The sequence below is a fragment of the Rhinichthys klamathensis genome, unplaced genomic scaffold (genome assembly GCF_029890125.1).
Source record: "Rhinichthys klamathensis goyatoka isolate OS25496 unplaced genomic scaffold, OSU_Roscu_1.1 h1tg000108l_1, whole genome shotgun sequence".
Lineage (NCBI taxonomy): Eukaryota > Metazoa > Chordata > Actinopteri > Cypriniformes > Leuciscidae > Rhinichthys > Rhinichthys klamathensis.
In genome coordinates, this window is record NW_026606646.1 from 1717121 (window position 1) to 1732481 (window position 15361).

Sequence of the window (15361 nt, forward strand, 5' to 3'; positions counted from 1 at the left end):
AAGGTTTGGTCCCATTTAGGATACTTCCATTTTCTCTCTGTCACGCAAATACCCGTAAACTAAAGTTTGTCGAATCATCAGTTGTGCTCTCAGGAACATCACCCTTTCATTCATAAAGTAGACAACAAACTCATGACAAAAATTGAATTATAGTGCTTGTAACTTTTAATTATATAACTTGTAAACAATAACTTGTAAAATCAAATAATTATTTTGCCATTAATTAGGCGTATCAAATACTCCTTTTTAAGTATTTCACAGGACAGTTGTACCTAATATACACCATATTTATATCTTTATTTTTATAATTAGAGTTAAAACTATTTTATAATAATAATATCAATAGCTCACAGCCCTATATTAAAATAAAACCAAATAAAATTAAACAAGTAAACCCAAAATAAAGAAAAGATTCAATATTCCATCTGTTTACTTGCATGTCTCTTCTGACTGTTCCCAACGTTAGAAAACCATGAACATGCGAATGTGTGTGTAATTATTGAAATATTAATTTGAATATTAAGTTAAAATCTGAGCGTTCGGCTGACAAAAAAAGTTTAGGAACATCTGCTCTAATTGAAGCTGAGGAAAGGTGCTTTGGTGCGGGTTAGAAAAGAACAAGCGCTCGAGTTCTGTGTTGCTTGTAGACTGAGAGAGAGAAAAGCCGGTCGATCGCCCCCTGGAGGAGGAAGAAATAATGACTGAGGCTGAACTGTCCTTTGCACACCGAAAGCAGACAGAAGCCAGAAAGAAAGCGAAATGAAAGACAAATAAATGAAGCAATTGAATTTAAAAGCATAAAGCAGGAACAACCATGGGAGCCGAGCCATAAAGTGTATTAGTGAAGATAAAGCAAAAGCTTACAGCACCTGGTATTCCCAGGCGGTCTCCCATCCAAGTACTAACCAGGCCCGACCCTGCTTAGCTTCCGAGATCGGGCGTGTTCAGGGTGGTATGGCCGTAAGCAAAAGTCTTAGCCAAAAAAGAGCTATTTAAAGAAGGGACACTGGGGCTCGGCCTGCATTCACACACTTCCCAGCAGTCTGTAGCTGCAAGACAAACAGGAACCACCAAGTGTTTTCATGCAGCCTTGAATATGAAACTGAGAGGACTCGTGTATTTAAAAAAATTCCAAAACACCGCTTTGGAATTAATTTTAATAGTTTATTTCTGTATCTTACATACATCAACACGTTTTAACTAGGGATGGCCCGATACCGATACTGGCATCGGGGATCGGGCCGATACTGTCCTAATATACTCGTACTCGTACTCATAAAAATTCGCCGATACCACGCACCGATACCACGTACATTTTGCAAAACAAAACTGGCCGCCGCGAGTGCTTTGTCGAGGTGAACTGAGGCATAGGAAAGTATAATGTCGGCGGTTTGGGCTCATTTCAAGATAAGGGATGATGACAACAGCAAGGCAGACTGTGAGTTATGTTCAGCTAAGGTGTTGAGAGGAGGGAAAGAAAGTACATCGTTTAACACCAGCAATCTAATTAAACATCTGAAGACGCATCATAGATCTGATGGCCGAGCGCGCGCGCGGGCGGTAATGCACTCACTCTGTGTGTGCGGGTTACGGGAGAATAAAACGATTCGCGGGACTCCCGCAAACTAGAAATATCTATGAATAAAACATAAAAACTAAAAGATTTTTATTCATCTCTTGCAGAAAAGCAACAAGAACAACTACAACAAAATAGAAACGATTTACAGGCCAGAGTTTCTATTCATAACATGGTTACAGCGTTGAGCGATGTAGCCAATCACAGACATATGTGTTGATTTCTGGAACGCAATGGCCAATCAGAAGCATTTAAGATAGACTCCCCTCACCGCTCAAAACGGACTTTTTTGTTCAGTGCTGAATTCTGTATGCTGGCAAATCCTCTAATTATAACAAACAAAGTGTGGATATTATGAAAGATTGATTGTGCAGTCAGCTTCATTGATAATAACAGAGATGTGTGAGATCGCGATGAACTGTCAGCTTTTAGGATTTATTAAGGGAGCGCACTTTGCGCGCATTCAGTCATGCCAGACCATGCACGCAGTAGCCTGCTTGCTTTTATGTTAAATTAACAGTGGTTTGTGTGTTAATACATTTATTATTTTACTAATTTTTATTTATTTTTAGACTTGTTAAAACAAGCAGAGAAGAAAATAAAAACAGTCTTCTAACCTGTGTTCTAAAATAGTCGTCTTCTTTTCTGGGAGCCTATTACTTTTGCGGTAGAAATATCGGTATCGGTACTCGGTATCGGCAAGTACACAAATGTAAATACTCGTACTCGTATCGGTTTGAAAAAAAATGGTATCGGGCCATCCCTAGTTTTAACCATTAATAGTGAAGTGAAATAAAATTTAAAATGGTAGGCTATATTATAGAGAGTGATATTAATGCTGTCGAGGATTTTGTTTTCCAGTTCACTTGCAGATCTGTCAGATGTTTTCTGAAATCCGAGAAAAGCTTCAGCTACTTTAATATCGATAGCTATGTCCAATGTGTTCCTCACTATGGTGCTGACATATCTGTAAACTTGACCAAGTTGGTATCGCTTGGACAGGGCTTGTGTGGTATAATTGAAAAAAATGGCGCTTGGTTGATTTCAGTCGTAATCTCCTGCTGAACGCTGTGACAAAATATAAATGAGCTTATTTTGGATAGAGGGACTGAGGTATTTAATTGACCCCTTGGGCCGTTTGATCTGCTCTTGCAGCACAGGGTCTGATAGGATAACGGGTAAATTTCTAAAAGTCTGTGCAGATCAATTATGTGACATTTTTACTGATCTTTTTAACATGTCATTTTCCCAGCATAAGGTCCCAACACTGTGGAAGGAATCTGTAGTTGTACCTGTGGCAAAGAACAGATACCCAAAAGAGCTTAATGACCTTAGGCCTGTAGCCTTAACATCAGTGATGAAGACCTTTGAGCGATTAGTCAAGCAAATCCTGTCTGTAAAGGTTCATGGCATGCTTGACCCAATGCAATTTGCATATCAGGTTAATAGAGGAGTAGACAATGCTACTACTATACCTTACTTAATCTTATGTATAAGCATCTTGAGGGGAAAAAAACCCATGCAAGGCTTTTATTTGTAGATTTTTAAAATGGGTACTGGATTTTTTAACATTTAGGCCCCAGTCAGTCAGCGTTAATGGCGTTCTATCTCAGAAGCGATTGTCATCTACAGGCTCACCCCAGGGGTGTGTCCTGTCCCCACTATTGTATCTCCTAAATGACTGTAGGAGTCACCACAATAACAGGTTTCTTCTGAAGTTTGCGGACGATACAGTACTAGTCAGTCTGCTCCAGGATGGAGAGGCTGACCATGGGCCTGTTTTGAACGACTTTGTTGATTGGTGTGACCACCACTTCTTAAAGTTAAATGTCCTTAAAACCAAAAACATGGTCATAGACTTCAGAAAAACTCTCCACTCTACATCTTCAACAACAATCGAGGGCTCACTTATTGAGACAGTGGAGTGTTACAAATACCTAGGAACAGTCATTGACAAAAACTTGAACTTTGACCTTAACACTTCCGCTGTCTACAAGAAGGGTCTTCAGAGGCTTCATTTTCTGCGCAGCCTGAATACCTTTAATGTGGACAAAACTTTGATGACTCTACTTTATAAATCTTTTATTGAATCAATTTGAACTTTTTGTTGCATAGCTTGGTATGGGAATCTTACGGTGCAAAGTAAAAATAAACTGTCTAACATTGTTAAGGTAGCCAGCAAAATAATTGGAACTAAACAACTTTCCTTGGCAGACATCTACAAAAGACAAGTTATATGTAAGGCTCAGACTATCTAATCATAGCTAGCCCTGACCACCCTCTGTTGGAGGAATTTGTTCTTCTCCCCTCTGGGAGAAAATACAGATTGCCCATAATAAAAACTAACAGATACAAATTTTCCTTTGCACCCACGGCAATTAATGCCCTAAATTTGTACTGAGCTTGAGCTGCTCCTCAAAACGATAGATTGTTGAGGCTACCATTTCAACTATTGATTGAGTACTTTTAGACGAACAAAAAAAGGTTGTATATAACGGCTGTCTCATGCATGTTTGTTTTTTGACCCTATTGCAAATCAAATTTCCCCGGGTGGGACAATAAAGACTAAACTGAACTGAACTGAACTGAACTGTCATAGGTTGCCAGCAGCTGTCCCAAAATGTCTCTGTGTCCCCAGAACGCTAGGTTGCACAATGTGCTCTAGCACCTGTCTCCAAAAAAGCGCAGCATCACACATGTCCCTCTCCTGCGCATCAATGGTGCCATTAAGTTTCCACTGTTCATACAACTAGTAAAAGTTGTGAAACTGGATAACTTTACACAAAAATGCTTAGCGAGTCATTTTTTTTTACACTAAAATCCACGTTAACAACCGCATTATTTATGTCAGTGGCTTTATCTTTGAAACTGAGATTAGTATAAGGTTTGGTTCCATTTAGGATACTTCCATTTTCTCACTGTCACGCAAATACCCGTAAACTAAAGTTTGTGAATCATCCAGTTGTACTCTCAGGAACATCACCATTTCATTAATAAAGTAGACAAAACTCATGACAAATATGGAGTTATCGTGCTTGTAACTTTTAATTATATAACTTGTAAACAATAACTTGTAAAATCAAATAATTATTTTGCCATTAATTAGGCGTATCAAATACTCCTTTTTAAGTATTTCACAGGACAGTTGTACCTAATATACAACATATTTATATCTTTATTTTTATAATTTGAAATATTAAGTTAAAATCTGAGCGTTTGGCTGATAAAAAAAGTTTGGGAGCATCTGGTCTAATTGAAGCTGAGGAAAGGAGCGGGTTAGAAAAGAACAAGCGCTCGAGTTCTGTGTTGCTTGTAGACTGAGAGAGAGAAAAGCCTGTCGATCGCCCCCTGGAGGAGGAAGAAATAATGACTGAGGCTGAGCTGTCCTTTGCACACCGAAAGCAGACAGAAGCCAGAAAGAAAGCGAAATGAAAGACAAATAAATGAAGCAATTGAATTTAAAAGCATAAAGCAGGAACAACCATGGGAGCCGAGCCATAAAGTGTATTAGTAAAGATAAAGCAAAAGCTTACAGCACCTGGTATTCCCAGGCGGTCTCCCATCCAAGTACTAACCAGGCCCGACCCTGCTTAGCTTCCGAGATCAGACGAGATCGGGCGTGTTCAGGGTGGTATGGCCGTAAGCGAGAATCTCAGCTAATAAAGAGCTATTTAAAGAAGGGACACCGGGGCTCGGCCTGCATTCACACACGTCCCAGCAGTCTGTAGCTGCAAGACAAACAGGAACCACCAAGTGTTTTCATGCAGCCTTGAATATAAAACTGAGAGGACTCGTGTATTTAAACATTTTTTCCAGACAAATGGCCCCTATCTCTGACTCCCTTCACCCATGCATTGAAGTGGGGTGAACTGTGGTCTCCAAATAGCCAGCAGGGTTCACATATGCACAGTCACACTCATTCATTCATGGACAGTTTCATGTGATTAAAACAAGTAATCTTAACAAAACAGGAACAAATAAAACCCAATAAAATCAACCATGTAAAACCAACTAGAACCAATGGTGTTCATTTAACTTCAATGAAAGGTTTTAGTTTAATCGAATTAATGGTTTTCAGTTAACTTGTATTCACGAGTTCACACTTACATATAATTAGAGTGGATAAGATTTCATGCGTATTTGGCATGCTGTCCGGGGGAGGGCTCCGAACCCAGGGTACTCCCCTCTATGTAAGTGTTTTAGGACTGGAAGTGTGGAGAAGGGGCGGTGGAGGGATGCTGCTAAACTATCAATGGAGTGAAGTGAGATTGCTGAATCTGTATATATACACCTCTTATCATTGATTGCTGAGTGCACTCCACTCGTGTTAATTAACTGAACGTGCTCCTCCCGAACTTTGTTAATAAAACATCATTTATTTAAGTTATCCTACATTTAAGGCTTCTTGTTTAGTCTATGTCTATATCACATTGGACGAAATCCATTTGGGTTAAAACAACTATGAGTAATAATTTTATCTCTGTGACTCGAAGACAACAGGAACGACATACACTATAACATTCAAATTCAATTCAATTCAAATTGATTTGTATAGCGCTTTTCACAATACACATTGTTTCAAAGCAGCTTTACAGAAAGTGCATTTCAGAAATGTACATAGAAGAATATAGTTAGTTAATCATCATGTATTAATTTAGGGCATAACATATCGCCGGCGTTGAGTCGTCTCTTCACAGGCGTCGAGTCGTCTCTTCGCAGGTGTTGGGGGATCTGAAGTCTCCGTGAGAGGCTGGATACAAACTGGAGCTGACGAATGCTATTTACCTCGGGACTAGCGTCCCGAGATAACAGCAGAAAAGCAGCCAGTAAATAACATCCATTTACTGGGAGGAAGAAAAAGTTCACAAAAGGTGCCATACCTTTCTACAGTAGCAAAAATGTTTTTAGATTAATGTGTTTAGCATTGCATATTTAATTTACACATTCCTCATTATTTCGTTTAAAAAGCACCGTTATGTCCCCACACATGCAAGGCATGCGCCCGCCAGGACGCTAGAGGGGTCCCAAAACACCACTTTGGAATTCATTTTAATAGTTTATTTCTGTATCTTACATACATGAACACGTTTTAACCATTAATAGTGAAGTGAAATAAAATTGTAATGAACCCATTCTCCCTTTACTGTATAAAATAAAGCGCGAAGAAGAATAACATGATGGATGGAAAGAGGCTCTTTTTTAACAGTGAGTAAGCTAGATGAAGCTGTATTTCTAAACATACCGATGCACACACACACACACACACACACACACACACACACACACACACACACACACACACACACACACACACACACACACACACACACACACACACGTTGGTCTACTCATTATCATAATGGTTTTTATTCTGGACAAACTGTATATTCTATTCCCTAAGCCTAAACCTAACCATCAAAAACTTTCTGCATTTTTACATTTTTAATAAAACATTGTTTAGCATGTTTTTCATGCCATTTTAATCACGCCATTTTAATCCCTCAGGAAATGTCCAGATAAACCATGTTTATGTTGTAATCAGTGGCATAACTTTATACTGCTGCCACTGTCACAGGTAATGTTAAAAATAATAGCAGAGCAGTGCACACCTCACCGTGGGTGGATGTTATGGAGTCCACAATCAACATCTTGGCAAGTTGATAGATTGAGGACTGCTGAGCATTTTTTGCTCTAAAACAGGCCCTGAATGACAGTAGTTGTGCAGGAAATGTAAATCATATGTCCCTGTTGTAGTGGTCAGACAGATGTTTTGCCTTGACATACAGCTCATCATCACTTGCGAGGTGAAGAGTCATGGGGTGTAGGGCCTCAAACATGTCAGAGGTTGCTCGCACACTGTTGAATCTTTGAGAAAGCTGGTTGATTATTGTGTCTAGATTAGCGTTAAAAATGTTGACTCTGAAATATCGTTCTGTGTTGGACAGGCGCTCTTCTTCACACAACTAGTCATAATGACATTTCTGTCTTGAATACATTTGCAAGGAGGCATTAATCGTCTCTGATTAGTTTATTGAAGAACCACACGGAACAACTGCATTCAGCTTGTTTACATAACTCTGTACTCATCTGATGCTATCACTATAGCTTTCTGTACTCATTGAGTCCCCCTAGCGGACTGGATATAACATCACAACTAAATAGGTAATTTACAATACCCTGACACCTTCCCCTTTTAGTACAATACTTCAGGTTACAATTCTGGTTACCTTATGACTAAAACTCCATATTTCAGTAACCTTACATAACAAAGATGACTATGTATTTAACTCTCTAGAACTCACTTACCAGAACATATTTTCTTTAAACACAACATTACTCTGTCTTTGCAATCATTTTGTGACCCGAGCATGGCTGACTCCGAACCGAATCGACTACGCCACCTGGTGCCTCTCACACCAAGATTTATGTATATTGGTACTTAACTACGGAATCTCTAATATAAGGCAAACAAGTTCGTGGTTATGCACCCAAGATGAAACTATACAGAGACGTGTTTTGCGTACAAAAGGTAACAACGTTTTATTGAGCCATCATATAAAAAGTAAAATCATCAATAGCATCAGCATCATCCCATGGGCATGGGAAATACAAGCAGAGAGGCTTGACCGCAAACGAGGAAGACCCAGACTGGTGAGACCTAGACTGGTGTTGGCTGCTACCAGCAATGATATATAATTTAATAGAAAAATGTTGGTTTGCTGTCAGGGTAGGTTACCTGTCCAGAAATAGTGTGGAACTCACCAACCGTGCTCTGAACTCTGATGCCTAAAGTCAACCACACACACACATACATAGGCACCACCACTGCAAATAGTGATTCAATCAATATATGGTGGAGTGCAGTTTACCGATATAATACACCGTGCGCAAAGACGGACCCAGGAACCTCTCGTGAACAGCCCCTGGATACTCTGGCGGGTAAAAACAGGAAAGTTATTATCGCCAGCAGAATAGTTTCAGTTGGGCCAGATCCTAAAATGCTGGAACAGCCAACACCGCCTCGATCGAACGGAACAGCGGGTGGAAATCACCACGCGGCGCAACTCAACAAACAAAACCAAAAAAAATATAAAAAACTAAACTACTAATGCACGTAATTTAGGCAAGGCAAAGCAGCAGGAACAGTCTCAATGTAGCGCATCAAATGACCCGGTGGAAAAACCGCCCTTGCACTGGTCTTCCAGAATCCTACAATCACCACTTTTAGGTATCACGTCTGGCTTTATATACCGCTACCAGCGGGTGCCTTGCCCAGGACCTTCGGCAGTAACCAACGTGACTACCCGGAAGCGTCTGGCAATCGGTCTCACCCCTTAGTTGTATACGCGAACCACTTCCACGATAACAAACACAGTATGGTTGTCCGGACACTGGGATTCTCTCTTTGTCCGACCGTGACAACCTATTTTATAGCCACTGACTTAGTTACCAATGAATGGTTAGCCACCCAGCGGCTGCTAGCCACCGTGACGTCAGTGGACTACCGTAGCGGCCAAGGGACAAACTTGACGTCAGCAGACTACCATAACTGCAGAGGGACAAACTTCACCCCGACAGTAACTAATCTGCCGGTTACACTCTAGGTAATACGTAGGTTAACATCAGGTAATACGGTGAGTCGGCAGTTGTCTGATGAACAGCAGTGTTATAACTAAACACTAATTGGGGTAGGTGCTCTGGCCAGCGGCGCTTCAAATCCATGGGCAGAGTACGGAGCAGATCGTGCATCGTGCGGTTGAAACGCTCACACTGGCCGTTGCCCTGAGGGTGGTAAGGGTGGTCCGGGTCTTCTGGATCCCGTACAGGGCACACAACTGGTGGATGATGGCATTCTCAATGCTGCGTCCCTGATCAGAGTGCAGGCGAGCTGGGACCCCAAAACGAAAGAACCACTCCCGGATGAGCACATTGGCCACAGTTGTTGCCTTCTGGTCCCTGGTGGGCACGGCCTGTGTGAATTTAGTAAAAACATCAGTCATGATCAACACTTGCTCTCTACCATCCATTGCAGGCTCCAAGAAGGTAAAATCCACCGCCAGTATCTGGTTTGGACGAGATGCCAGGAGGTGCCCCATCGGTGCATGGGGTCGGAGTTGCGAAGACTTCGCAAGGGTACACCGCTCGCAGTTCTGACACCACTGCTTTATATCTTCCCCCATCCCTGGCCAATAGCACAGCAGTCTTATCAGCTCTGTGGTACGTTCAACCCCCTGGTGGCCATGGTCGTTGTGGAGCTACTGCAGGACTTCCTTCTTTAGGCATGCAGGCAACAAGAGCTGACGCACCTCTTCACCCCCATCTGGCCGGAATGTTCGGCGGTAGAGCAGTCCATCGGCTCCCACCACACGGTCCCATTGTTGCAGCAGCACACGGGTAGGGCCCGGCAATTTCCTACGCACTGTTGGGTCGGGCGGTCCCTGTGCCAACCAGAACGGCAGGAAGGCCCCGATAGTGGGGTCCGCTTATGTGGTTCCCCTGCACAATCAGTCCCTCACTCACTGACAAAGAGTCTTTCCATTTGTAATAACTCTGAACACTACTAGGAACGCTTTTAGCATATTCTGGCCACCCTTACGTTACGAATCTCTCTACAGTTTGTAGCTGCTTATCCTTTTGCGTCTCCGTTTTTATTTCTGTCAACTTACGCTGTGACACAGGCAGACATCTGATGATTGCATTCAAGTGACAACTCACATCTGCTGTCATGAAGTCTTCCGTAGTGTTCAATGGGCTACGCGACAGTGCATTTGCAACAACCAAGTTTTGCCAGGTGCATACTCCGCTTTCGCATTAAACCGCGTGAGTCTCATCAAAAGTCTCTGACATCTTACTGGCACCGTGTCCAAGTCTTTACTATTGATCAGTGGTATTAATGGCTTGTGATCAGTGATCAATTTAAATGTGTCCATGCCCACTTAGTATTTCTGGAACCTTTCACACGCCCATACACCTGCAAGGCATTCCTTCTCAATCTGGGAGTATCTTGTTTCAGAATCCGTCAGTCTTCTAGAACAGTACGCGACCGGTTTCCAGCTGTCGTCATGTTTTTGCAGTAAAACGCCGCCGATACCGTAACTGATAGCATCCGCTGATACCACTGTTTCTTTTCCCAGGTCATAGTGTGCCAGGACTGGAGCTTTTGTGAGCAAGCTTTTCAGTGTGTTGAATGCGCTTTTCTGCGGTTGGTCCCATGCACGTCCATTTTTGAGCAGCTCATACAAAGGACCTCCCTTCGTTGCCAAGTTCGGGATGTATTTATCCATGTAATTTATGAGGCCTAACGCCCTCCTCAACTCATTTACATTGTTTGGCTCTTGCAGGTCACTTATTGCACGTACCTTTCCAGGGTCTGCTCTGACCCCTTTGTGCATCCACGACATGACCCAGGAAACTCAACTTTGCTTTCCTGAATACACACTTTTATTTATTCAATTTGAGCCCCACACTTTCCATCCTTTTCAGCACTTTTTCCAGGTGTTTGTCATGCTCGGCCCAATCCTTCCCATACACAATCACATCATCCATGTACACCGCAACTCCTTCCATGTCCATTAGAAGTCCGTTCATTTTTCTTTGGAAGATTTCCGGGGCTATGCTGATTCCGAATGGGAGCCTCTTAAAGCAATAGTGTCCCACCAGAGTGATGAATGTTGTCAGAAAGCTGCTCTCATTACATAACGGAAGCTGCCAAAATCCCGACGCTGCATCTAATGATGTAAAGACGCTTGCTCCTGCTAATTTAGCTAGAATATCGTCTGTTGTGGGAAGCATGTATCTCTCTCTTTTTATGTTGTCAATCAGTTTATTTAACCCCACACAAATTCTGACGGTGCCATTGGGCTTCATGACCGGTACCATGCGTGCACACCAATCTGTAGGCTGTGTGACTCTTTCCACAGCGCCTTGTTCCTCCATTCTCTGCAGTTCTGCTGTAACTTTAGAAAGCAGCGGTAATGGTACTCTCCGCGCAGTATGTACTGTGTATGGCTCCGCACCTTCTTTCAGGTGTATTTTTACCGGCTTGGTTTTCATTATACCACTTCCTTCAAAAACTGAAAGCGCCACGATACTCAGACAAGCTCTGAATGGTGTTGTTCAGCAATGTCACGGCCTTCTGCATGTCAGCGTTTGTAGCTTGAAGCATTGTAGATACAGCATTCACACTCTCCAAAATTTTAGTCTGCTGAATCACTTGAAAAATGAAAGGGAATTTCTTAATTTATTCTCTTTATTCCTGCTGCTTTACCACGCTCATCCTTCTTGTCACTTGTCAGATATATTTTTGGCAGTGCTTTCATTATATCCACATATCTGTACCGAATATCAACAATGGATTCATATCTAAAGGACCAAAGAGTGGGACATAGTCGCTTCAGTGTGACACCCGAGTGAGGGCTCTGTGGAGTCGATGCCAGTGAGCATGGCCCACCTTTTAATACTGTGGCCAAAAACACATACAAATGTTTGATGGTGTCAGAACTGTGACACTTCTGGAATGTTTTTTACTGCATCATTCAGCACTAGGTTCAGGTTATTTGCTGCACAGTGTACATGTCACGATCCACACAGGAAAGAGGGGTAGATCCAAAAATGCAGTATTTAATAGGGAAATCCGTAAATCATTATCCAGTCCAAGCAAAGGTCAAAATCCAAAAGGCAATCCAACACAAGAAACAAAACAAGAAACAGGCAAGAACAAACATCCGAAGTGGTGTGATACATAACAAGGAATCCGTAACAAATACTAAAACAGACAGGGTATTTATACACACACACAATCTAACAAGGTGATGGGAAACAGCTGAGTGCAATGAACTGATGAGTGACAGACAGAATGCTGGGAAATGAAGTCAAATGTGAAAGACACCGTGAGAACGAGGACCTCTAGTGACAAACAAGGGAAACACAACCAGACACTGTGACATAACCCCCCCTCTACGGAGCGGCTACCAGACGCTCCACGACATAGTTACAACACAACACAAGAATTCAGGAGGGAGGTGGAACGGTGGAGGATCGGGGGAGGAATGGTGGGCCAGGTCCATGAAGGGGAACAAGAACAAGGGATACAGGAAGGACAGACCAGGGTGGGGCAGGGGAAATGGACAGTTCGGGAGGCCAGGGCGGAAATGTCAGTCCATCTGGCGGCCAGGGCGGAGACTTTCCATCGGGCGGCCAGGGCGGAGACTTTCCCTCGGGCGGAGACTTTCCCTCGGGCGGCCAGGGCGGAGACTTTCCCTCGGGCGGCCAGGGCGGAGACTTTCCCTCGGGCGGCCATGGTGGTGAGAACCCTTCAGGTGGCCATGGTGGACACTCCGGCTCAGGAACAGCGGACACCGGCTCAGGAACAGCGGACACCGGCTCAGGAACAGCGGACACCGGCTCAGGAACAGCAGACACCGGCTCAGGAACAGCGGACACCGGCTCAGGAACAGCGGACACTGGCTCTGACTCGGAAACAGCAGATACCGACATATCCAGGATCCGCGCCAGACGTTCCAAATAGTCCGTTAGTGCCTTGGCGGCCACACAAATGGGCATTTCTGGATCTGTCTCAGACTGGGCAGACTGGACGTGCTCAGTCTCTGACTGGGCAGACAGAGCGTGCTCAGTCTCTGACTGGGCAGACAGAGCGTGTACTGTCTCTCGCTGGGCAGACGTGACGTGAACCGTCTCTCGCTGGGCAGACGTGACGTGAACAGTCTCTCGCTGGGCAGACAGGACGTGAACCATCTCTCGCTGGGCAGACGGGACGTGAACAGTCTCTCGCTGGGCAGACGGGACGTGAACAGTCTCTCGCTGGGCAGACGGGACGTGAACAGTCTCTCGCTGGGCAGACGGGACGTAATCCGTCTCTCGCTGGGCAGACGGGACGTGAACAGTCTCTCGCTGGGCAGACGGGACGTGAACAGTATCTGACTGGGCAGACGTGACGTGAACAATCTCTGACTGGGAAGACGGGACGTGACCATTCTCTGACTGGGCAGACGGGACGTCAACAGTCTCTGTTTGGGCAGACGTGACTTGAACCATCTCTGAATCAGCCTCCAGAAAAGCCGTGGGCCGCTGGGACATGGCCTCCGGGCCTTTGAGGAGGCTAGAGGTCTTCCTCCTCCTCCGCCGTTTCTGCTGGTGAAGTGCGCACTCTGGGCTGGACGGAAACAGCGCCGGATGCAACTCTGGACTGGATCTCACCAGCCCAGGGTCGAAGAGGGGCCTGAGTGGATAATGGTATTGAGATTCCTCTCGACCACCTCCTCCATTGCGGTCCCGCGAAACTTGACCAACCGGGTCCCCTCAAAAAACTCCCTTCTCTCCCGCTCGGTGGCTGGGGAAGAGATATTAAAAAACATACCGCTGGATCTTGGTTTTGACGGATTCCTTCTGTCACGATCCACACAGGAAACAGGGGTAGATCCAAAAATGCAGTATTTAATAGGGAAATCCGTAAATCATTATCCAGTCCAAGCAAAGGTCAAAATCCAAAAGGCAATCCAACACAAGAAACAAAACAAGAAACAGGCAAGAACAAACATCCGAAGTGGTGTGATACATAACAAGGAATCCGTAACAAATACTAAAACAGACAGGGTATTTATACACACACACAATCTAACAAGGTGATGGGAAACAGCTGAGTGCAATGAACTGATGAGTGACAGACAGAATGCTGGGAAATGAAGTCAAATGTGAAAGACATCGTGAGAACGAGGACCTCTAGTGACAAACAAGGGAAACACAACCAGACACTGTGACAGTACATACGTTGCAAGTGTCTCTTTTTCCCTGATCCTGGCCTGCCCTCCCGCACAATAATGGCAAGGAAATTCCCACTGTTTGGCTGTCCCAAAATGTCTGTGTCCCCAGAACGCTAGGTTGCACAATGTGCTTTAGCACCTGTCTCCAAAAAAGCGCAGCATCACACACGTCCCTCTCCAACTGCACATCAATGGTGGTGCCATTAAGTTTCCACTGTTCATACAACTAGTAAAAGTTGTGAAACTGGATAACTTTACACAAAAATGCTTAGCAAGTTATTTTTTAACACTAAAATCCACGTTAACAACCGCATTATTTATGTCAGTGGCTTTATCTTTGAAACTATAGTATAAGGTTTGGTCCCATTTAGGATACTTCCATTTTCTCACTGTCACACAAATACCCGTAAGCTAAAGTTTGTGAATCATCCAGTTGTGCTCTCAGGAACATCACCATTTCATTCATTCATAAAGTAGACAACACAATCATGACAAATATGGAGTTATGGTGCTTGTAACTTTTAAATATAGGCTAACTTGTAAACAATAACTTGTTAAATCAAATAATTATTTTGCAATGAATTAGGCGTATCAAATACTCCTTTTAAAGTATTTCATAGGACAGTTGTACCTAATATACAACATATTTATATCTTTATTTTTATAATTTGAAATATTAAGTTAAAATCTGAGCGTTTGGCTGATAAAAAAAGTTTGGGAGCATCTGGTCTAATTGAAGCTGAGGAAAGGAGCGGGTTAGAAAAGAACAAGCGCTCGAGTTCTGTGTTGCTTGTAGACTGAGAGAGAGAAAAGCCTGTCGATCGCCCCCTGGAGGAGGAAGAAATAATGACTGAGGCTGAGCTGTCCTTTGCACACCGAAAGCAGACAGAAGCCAGAAAGAAAGCGAAATGAAAGACAAATAAATGAAGCAATTGAATTTAAAAGCATAAAGCAGGAACAACCATGGGAGCCGAGCCATAAAGTGTATTAGTAAAGATAAAGCAAA

The 15361-nt window shown here is 43.4% G+C and overlaps 1 non-coding gene and 1 pseudogene across 1 annotated transcript; both read right to left on the bottom strand.

Moving 5' to 3' along the window:
- Positions 1-857: 857 nt before the first annotated feature.
- On the bottom strand, positions 858-966 carry LOC130087391 (5S ribosomal RNA; annotated as a pseudogene).
- A 4136-nt stretch (positions 967-5102) lies between these two features.
- LOC130087397 (5S ribosomal RNA) lies at positions 5103-5221 on the bottom strand. Its single transcript, XR_008807364.1, has one exon. It is a non-coding gene; the product is annotated as a 5S ribosomal RNA (ribosomal RNA).
- Positions 5222-15361: the final 10140 nt, after the last annotated feature.